The 9,543-nt window shown below is 40.4% G+C and overlaps 1 long non-coding RNA gene and 1 pseudogene across 2 annotated transcripts in view; both read left to right on the forward strand.

The window, feature by feature from the left end:
• LOC132534652 (uncharacterized) overlaps window positions 1-9,543 on the forward strand; it is a 270,811-nt gene that overhangs the window by 108,298 nt on the left and 152,970 nt on the right. The window lies entirely within an intron of this gene.
• LOC132534801 (small nucleolar RNA SNORA31) lies at window positions 7,447-7,582 on the forward strand (annotated as a pseudogene).

The raw sequence follows: 9,543 nt of genomic DNA on the forward strand, positions 1-9,543 counted from the left end.
TGACAGATAAGAAACAGAATATTCCTGAGTGATAGAGTCCGTGTGTGTGTGTGTGTGTGTGTGTGTGTGTGTGTGTGTAGTCATCAAGAGTTCCCCACTGCACACTGAGTTCTTCAGATAGAAAAAGAGACAGAGGGAGAGACTGAAAAACACCATACCAACCTAATTTCCTTCAGTTAGTGATGGTCAGGCTTGAACCTGGGTTGTGTGCATAGCAAGTTGGGTACGTTAACAAAGTCCTAATTTGTCTTTCTTTTTCTTTTTTCTTTCTTACCCAAGCACTGTTCAGCTCTGGCTTATGCTGGTGCAGTAGTTTAAAACTGGGGCATTAGAGTCTCAGGCCTAAAAGTCCTTTTGCATAGCCATTATGCTATTGCTCCTGCCCAGTCCACCAATACATCTAGGCACCAATCAGGTGAACCTTTCTATTTAGGTGTGGGGTGGGGTGGGGTGGGGTGGGGATGGGGTCACTGGGAAAGTTGTTTTAGGAAGTTTTCAAAATAATGGGGAGGATGGCATATGCAAATATAATGCTAGGCGATTATGTTATTTATAATAAATATGTAATCAGTTTCAAAAGCTGTGCCATATAAACACAAATGGGGATTTCTACTTCAGACATTATGGAGGTTAAGATTCGGGAGGAACTGATTATCTTTCTGTAAACAAAACTATAAATAATTAAAAAGTCATGTTGAAAAATGTTAGCTATTGCCATTCAAAACCAAAGTGGAAAAGAGAATACAAAGAATAGAGGACTCATTTGTTTAATTCTTTTGCCATTGGGGCACATTCTAAAATAGGAACATTGACTTCATTTTCACAACCTTATGGAGTCATGGCAATTCAGAAGAAAACATGGGAAACCTAAGGAAGAGGTCAAGAGGTCTAGAAGATAGAAGAAGGGTTATGCAAAACCATTTTCTTGCCTCCGGCTCCAGAGTCTCTGGCTCCATCCCCCACACCCACATACACCAATGCTGAGCAGTGTCCTGACAGCACTCTCTCTGCCTTCTCTCTCTCTCTCTCTCTCTTTCACCCTCATTAACAAAGAACAAAATACATTTTTAGAAAACAAGTCTGGAAGACACTCTTCCAAACAAATCTTCTGAGAACCCGTGTGTATTTCTCAGTAAGAGTGAGTGAGAATAAGCTACCTGCTCATCTCTAGGAGACTTAAGAGGATTTACTTTGGTATTGAGAATAGAAGAATAATCTTCCTTGGGAATATATAATTATAAATCTGTTTTGCATAAATTTTTAACATAAATGTGTGTCATTTGTGTGGTCCACAACAACACAGGCTATAAATTTAGTTTAAAATGGTGTCAGACATAGTCTAGGAGACGTAAGGTATTGTTTGACGTTAGATTTTTTTTTTTTATGTTCTTTATTTTTTAAATTTTTATTATTATTTATTTTCCCTTTTGTTTCCATTGTTTTGTTGTTGTAGTTATTGTGGTTGATGATGCTGTCGTTGTTGGATACAACAGAGAGAAATGGAGAGAGGAGGGGAAGACAACGAAGGGGAAAGAAAGATAGACACCTGCAGACCTGCTTCACCGCCTGTGAAGTGACTCCCCTGCAGGTGGGGAGCTGGGGGCTTGAACCTGGATCCTTATGCCAGTCCTTGTGCATTGTGCCATGTGCACTTAACCTGCTGCGCTACTGCCTGACTCCCTATGACGTTAGATTTTAATGTGTTAATTATATACACTACAATTTCTAAGAAAACCACTAAAGGAAAACAAAACATAATGTACAACTTTTAAAGTATTATACGAGAATACTGGAAGGGGCCATGTGGTGGCACACCTGGTTAAGCGCACACACTACAGTGCTCAAGGACCCGGGTTCAAACCCTTGGTCCCCACCTGTAGGGGGAAAGTTTCACAGATAGTGAAGTAGGACTGTAGGTGTCTCTCTCCCTCCCCTCTCAATTTAAAGAGAATTCTGGAATAACAAAAAGCACTCCTAAAAAGACAAAAAAAAAGTTAAGGAAATTTAAAATGTGTGTACAATTTAAAAAGCTCCTAATTATATGAAATCCAAATGTGCAAATGTTCTGCTAATGGAGAAAAATTCAGGCATTTAAAGAAATCATATATTACTTATGAGAGATATAACATAGAGGGCCAAGGAGATATATAGTTCAATGTGTTAGAACACTGAATCTGTATGACTGAGGTCTCAGAGAACCCCAGGCACCACCGTAGATCAGAGCTGAGCAGTACTCTGGTTTCTCTCTCTCAATTTAAATAAATACTACGGGAGAGAAAGATACAGACAGGATCAGAAAGATAGCTCACCTGAGTGTCTGCTTTTCCATGTGCAGTCCAGGTTCAAGCCCAGTCCCCAACACCCTGGGGAAGCTTCAGTGCTATAGTGTGCTTCCCTCTTACTCTCCTTCTCCATCTCTTTCTATCTGAAAAAGTCAGTTTAGATCAGTGAAGCCCTCATGACACATTAAAAATAAGTAAGTAAATAAATAAGTTTTTTAAAAACGAAAAAAGTTGACAATGAACACTTAAATATGTATTATATGGCATAGGTCAAGAAAGCTGCTATTTCTCACCCATTATCTTCCTATTGTCTCTTTCTCATTCTTTCTCCTTTCCTTTTTTTGTTTTTTAGTTAATGAAATGGAAACACTGACAAGATCATAGGCTAAAAGGGGTACAATTCCCACCACCATAACTTTGTATCCCATTCCCTCCCCTGATAGCTTCCCTATTCTTTCACCCTCTGGGTGTATGGACCCAGGGTCAAGATGGGGTGCAGAAAGTGGAAGGTCTGGCTTCTGAATTGCTTCCCTGCTAAATGTGGGCATTGACAGGTCCTTTTAAGAGCTCAAATAAATAAATAATTGAAAGTGCAAGCACATACATATATGCATACCTGTGTGAAGGAGAAATGAGCAGTCGTGTCAGAATAGAAGATTTGAACAAAAAAAAAAAAAGATTTCTTCCATATATATGATCTTTTAACAAAAAAGGAAAGAAAGGAAAAAAGACATATTTCATTCCTGTAATGTGATTTTTGGTTTGTTGAATGATCTGTTACCAACTACTTGAGTACATTTTTTTTAGAGCAAACTTCTAGTTTTTCCCTCTAAGGGAGCACAGAAGAGATGTCATCGGGCCAGCATAATATTTGGTTGTCAAATCTCATGACGCTTTTTTGGCACAGGAAAACATGGAGAAATATGTCATGACTTTTCCGACAGCCCAGTAGCTCACTTGGATAGTGTATCTCTTTGCCATGTACTGACACAGATTCAAAGCCAGAAAATGGAGGAGGATGAGAAGTTGTTGGAAGAAGAGGAGGCTAGATGCAGGCACACCCATTTGAACGCACACATTACCATGCTGAAAGACCTGAGTTTGAGTCCCCACTTCCCACTGGGAGTAGTGAATATACCCTTCATGAGTAGTGAAACAGGTCTGCAAGTAGCTGTCTTTCTCTCTCCTTCTCTCTCGCCCCTCCCCTCTCAATTTTTCTCTGTCTTATCAAACAAAATTAAAAAAAAGAAACAAAGGAGGGAGAAGAAAGAGACAGATGGAAAAAAGGAAGGAGCAAAAAGATTGTCATTTACAAATGCAGGAGACAATTCTAAGCCCTCCAGTAGCAAATATAAAAGACTCCCACTCTCACCAGTGACAGCAGGAACAAAGTCAGGAGGGAGTCAGGGTTAGGGAAGCAACACTAAGGTCTGTGGAGGTTAGCCTAGATTTATTGATATGAAAACTTCCACCAAGCAAATCTCTGAAAATGTGTCAACAACCCTGAAAATTTCTGAAATTCTTTGTGAGAAGAAAACTTCCTGGTTTAAGCAAACATATAGCAGGATTCATCAAGATTTGGCTAATTAAGTTAATGAAATAACATCTGTGTGCACCAGCTGGCAGTGCCTTCACCAACATCGCTAGAATGTATTTGGAGAAATCTCAAATCATGAAACTTACAACTATGTGATGAAAGTGTAGCTCAGTTGGCTTGAGCAATTAAGGTGAAACATGTTTGATTTCATTTTGTAATTGGGATGAAATGTTTGCAATAGGTAATTAAAACATTTTTAGTTTTTCTCTTTCCTTTTTTTTTTTTTTAAAAAAAATCCCTTATAGCATTTCATCTCTAAGCCTTCTTGCTTGTGAAAAGCAAAAAAAAAAAAAAAACACTCTTAAGGACTCTGCAAGCAAGCCACAATGAGGCACAGGGACCTTGGTAGACAGCAAAAAATGACTAAAGATATTTAGGATAATACACAATTTTGGGTGCTTATGAAATCATGTCCCAAAAGGACAGTGGCTAGCCTGAGCTGCTCACAGGAAATCTTTGGCAAATAAACAGCTAATCTGTTCAAACCTGAATCAGAAAGCAAAACTGTGAAACCAGGCACTCATGTCCCCACCCCCTTCCTCTTGGCCTTGTCCTCTTGATAATGAAAATAGTTAAGACCAATATAGACTTTATTCTAAGAGGAAAATTAAGGGACTATATTCTTGGAAGTGGGAGGATCTGGGAGTTTGGGACTCCTTTCTAACTGCCTCTGAATCTAGCTCCTGATTTTTCTATCCCTCTCTCTCCTCCATATTTAAAAGACTGACATCTCTGGAATAGGCAGAAGCTGCATTGAGGTAATATTCTCTGGATTCTAGTTGTGAGTCCAAATGACAATAAAAAAGTTCCCTTCGTGCACAGCTGGTCTAACATTTTGGTTTTATGTGACATCAGGCAGCAGGCCCTTGTCTAGCTTCATTGACAACATGTGGCAAAGTAGAATTAGAATAGAGCTATAAATATAGAAAAAATAGCCCCGGGGGCCAGGCAGTGGCATACCCGGTTAAATGCACATGTTCAAGCCCCCATTTCCCTCCTTCAGGGGAAAAGCTTTATGACATCAACAGTGAAGTAGTGTTGCAGGTGTCTCTTTCTCTCTCCTTCTCTATCCCCCTTCCCTCTCAGTTTCTTTCTGCCCTAGCAAATAAAATAAGGAAATATAGTTTAAAAAAAGGAAGGAAGGAAGGAAGGAAGGAAAGAGGGAGGGAGGAAGGAAGGAAATGAAGAAAAGGAAAAAAAGAAAGGAAGAAAGGAAAAGACAAGAAAAGAGGGGCAAGGTGGTAGCACATAGAGTTAAGCGCACATAGTAGGAAGAGCAAGGATCCTGGTTTGAGCCCCCAGATCCCCACCTGAAAGGGGGGGTCACTTCACAGGCTAGTTTCACGGGCGGTAGAGAGAGACGACCAGGGACTCACGGCTGAGTGGTATGCAGTTCAGTCTTTATTCATGTGGAAAGCAGCACAATCTAAGCTATCTCTAATCACAGTCCTGTCCTTATATATCCTGAGGCAGAAGTGTCAGGTCCCAAGAGGATGTGCATAGGATAGGGGGTGGGGAGAAGGAAAAAGCATGCAAAACAGTAAGGATTAAACCAATGCCCTGGAGGCAGGGCGGTGCTTAGTTAACAGTGGTTATGTAAACAGAATACAGTGTTAAGCAGGGGGGATTAATCCAATGAAATAGAAAGGGGTCTTAGAAGCAGAATTTAGAAGCATACCAACAGCAGGCGGTATCTGCGAGTGTCTATCTTTCTCTCTACCTATCTTCCCATCTCTCCCAATTTCTTTCTGTCCTATCCAAAAAATTTGAAAAAATGGCTGCAGTAGCAGTTGATTTATAGTGCAGGCATGGAGCCTGAGCATTAACCCTGGAGGAGGGAGGGAGGGAAGAGAGTCAGGAGGGAAGGAAGGAATGACAGCCTAGTACTTTTGTTTTGAAGCTGGGTTTTGCATGAGGATTTTGTCAAAGAACCTCTAGAAATGAGACTAGCAGAGTAGTAGTGCACCTGGTAGGTAAAGCATACATATTACCAAGCTTAAGCCCCTCATCCCCACCTGCAGGGGGTCCACTTCAGGAGAGGTGAAGCACGTCAGCAGGTGTCTTTCTCTCTCACTCTCTATCTCCCTATTCTCTCTCAATTTCTCTCCTAAAGAAGGAAAAGAAAAGGGAAGGAAAAGGTAAAGGATGGCTGCTGGAGTGGTAGATTCATAGTAGCAGCACTGAGCCCCAGCGATAACCCTGATGGCAATAAAAATAAACAAACAAACAAACAAATGAGACTAGCCCCCACTCCCACTTCAATCAGGCAAATGGTCCTTCTGTTATAGTAGGTAACCATGGAGACAAACCAAAACGATCATATGACAGAAACTGGTATGTCAGAAGCCATATGAATGACATGACTTACATGTCAGCAAGTCAGTGTGACTGGGACCATGCACTCAGCAAGAAGACCTACCTGAGCTAAGACTATGTACCTATGACATGTGAGCCAATATTGAGACCACCCACGTTTACCTGTGGCACTGACTAGAACTGAGCAAGCCTACCGATATGAATTAGCCAATCAGGAACATTGTAGGTGAAGCTAAAGACCAGAAAACCCCCAAAGGGCCTGATCTCCAAGCAGCAGCTCTTCTTTTGCTCCTTTTCAGAAACACCCTTCCTTTGAAGGCTACAGGCACGCTGTTTCTGAAGTAAGCTTATCCTTAGTTCTTTTTCTCATAAATTCTATCTTAACAAACCTGGCTCCTGGACTCCATGAAAGTTCTTGCTTTTGCTTTAATCCAACCCAATGCAAGGAAGAACTTGAAAGGCTCAAAAGGGTGCATTCATTACCAGGTATCATATCCACATGGGGTTCCATCTGAAGCAGATTTGCACTGCTTTTACAATAATTGTTTTAAAATTCAACACCATTTGTGAAAAAGTACATCGAACCTAAATAGAAGTAGAATTGCATGGAATGCTTTGTATCACCATCTTTTAATAACCTAGAAAATGATCAAGACCACCATGATCAAGACCTGAGGGGGAAAAAATCTCTTCTAGAATTTAATAACTACTCTACCTGCGTAACTACAACCAAAACTCAAAATAACCTTTGGCTATAAATACTATTTTATACTTGCAACTACTGTAATATGGAGTTGGAGTGTTTACAAAATGACCCTAAGTCAAGAAATAGTCATTATTGTGGCCTAAGAGGTGGCAAAGTGGATAAAGCATTAGACTCTCAAGCATGAGGTCCTGAGTTTGATCTCCTAGCAGCACAGGTACTGGAGTGATGTCTGGTTCTTTCTCTCTCTCTCCTCTTATCTTTCTCATAAATAAATAAAATATTTTTTAAAAAAGAAAGAAATAGTAATATCAGGGTCAGAAATAGAGTTCAGCTTTTCTTCCTTCAAAACCATGTCTTAGCAAATTTACAGTGCTTGAAAACAATTAGTAGTTGATTTACAACCTCTAAAGCACCAAGGTTGCATGAAAATTAATTTAACCACCCTGTCATTTATACCTGATCATGGACATAACTGTCACTGAGAGAACAGCAATATTATGGGCTCCACAAAAATTGAAGTTAAGAGTATAAGATAAAAAATTCCAGTGCATCTACTTGACAGACCTGGAACAGTTATATTGTCTACTACTAAGGTTTCCACTACAGATGCAAGAGAAAAGTATCCTTGTGCTTTCTGCCTGCCTGACTGTGGCAGCTAAGATTGAATGGGGGAATATAGTAAGAAAAGTAAAAAAAAAAAAAAAAAATCCACTAAAATTTTAAATTTTGTACTAGTGCTGCTAGTTTATGCTTTCTCAGATTACTGACATTATGATGTGACTAGCTCTCCATCAACTAAGGACTTTTTGTATTTTCCAAACACTCAAAGCCAACAGTGTAAAAGAAAAGGTTATGGTGAGCAAAAGAATAGAAATAAAACTACCAAATAAAAACCCAGCTAGAAATTTGAACAGAGTGTTTTATTGTCTTCAGAGGGAAAAGGGAGGGTCTTCCAAAATGCTAATATTGGCACAGCTTTCTGACTCATCCTTTTATCCCCCACAGCACCTGGCATGCTGCTTTGCATATGTACATAATCAATATTTAAATGAATGGATGGGTGCATTTGAAGCTCAGAGTTCCAAAATGCTATATCTCAACTCTCCCCCTCAAATCTAACACTATACATTCATCTTATTTTTTGAAGCCTGATTGTATTGAAAAGATTTTTTTTTTTCCTTTTAATTGAGCCTATTTAGGGCATAGGGTACTTAATGCTTTGAGGTCTGAGGTTGAATGTAACAGATACATCATCTTTATGTGAAAAAAAAAAAAGTGTTTCACTCCCTCTGTAATTTGCTTATAATGCCATTCTGGTGATTGATTGCTACCTAACAAACTTCCCCCACAGTTGGTGGTATAAAGCTATAACTTGTTCCTTTCTCTGTAGCTTGATTGATATTAATGTGAGGTTGCTAAGTGGTTGTAGTCCAGTGGCCACTGTTCCTGGAGTCACACAGAGCCTGACTGGCTGGAAATCCAGGAAGATTCATTCTCTAGGCTGAACCTCAAACAGTGGACTACCAAAGGAGGGCTTAGGTGGAGTTGTCAAGTAGGGTTCCCACACATGTCTTCTCCATGTGTCTTGGACTTCTCACAGCAAGACAGATGGATTTTCTGAGGAAATGAAACTTTGTAAGTGCTGGCTGCCCAAGTGCCATAGAAAACCAGCCTTTGTCACACCAGCCTTTGCATGAAGGAAATTACTTTTACTAGCTTTTGAATTTGCAATCAGAGAATTGAATCTATTAACTCAAATCTAACTCCCCCTTTCCTCCTACAAGGTCTGTTACCATTTTATAAAGGTAGTAGTGAGGGAAGGCAGGAAAGCCAGGAGCTAGATTTAGGGCAGTCAGAGAGCGATCAAAGACGCCCAAATCTTCTTGCTTCTGGGACTGTGGTTCCTTAAATTCTTCCAGAACAGAGCCCATCAAATGGACATGCCCAGCAGGAGTAGGGGTTGAGAATGTGTTCCCCTTGTTTTCCAGCTGAATTTTAGCACACCAGCCATTAGCTCTTGTTAGCATTTAAATCACTCCCTCCCTTGCCTTGGAGCAATATGAGACAGACAGACACGGAGCCTTGATGGCTAGACATACGAGAAGTCTCATATTATTCTTAACTGCCCATTGACTTAAGCTTCCAATGAGGACTCAGCCAAGACTCTCTAGGAGGACTTTTATACATGTCTTCTTTGTCTTAGACAACTCACAGCAAAGCAAATAGGTTCTGAAAGGAAACCACCCAAGAGATAAACAAAAAAGATATGAACCCTCTTAAAACCTAGGTTCAGAGACTGTAGAGTGTCACTCCTGCCCCCATTTTATTTGTCACACTAATCACTAAAGACAGTCTAGACTCAAGGATTTGTAGATGAGACTGCATCACGAAGTAAGGAACAAGGACCTGGGAAATGGTGCAGTGGATAAAGACTTGGAATCTGGGGGTGGGTTGGGGGGTGGCAGACTGTAGTGCACCCAGTTAAGCGCACATAGTATGAAGCCCAAAGACCCACACAAGGATCCCATTCAAGCCCCTATTTCCCCACCAGCAGGGGATGTCGCTTCACAAGCCGTTAAGCAGGTCTGCAGGTCTCTCTCTCCTCTGTCTCCCCCTCCCATTCTTAATTTCTCTCTGTCCTA

This window comes from Erinaceus europaeus, chromosome 19 (genome assembly GCF_950295315.1).
Source record: "Erinaceus europaeus chromosome 19, mEriEur2.1, whole genome shotgun sequence".
Lineage (NCBI taxonomy): Eukaryota > Metazoa > Chordata > Mammalia > Eulipotyphla > Erinaceidae > Erinaceus > Erinaceus europaeus.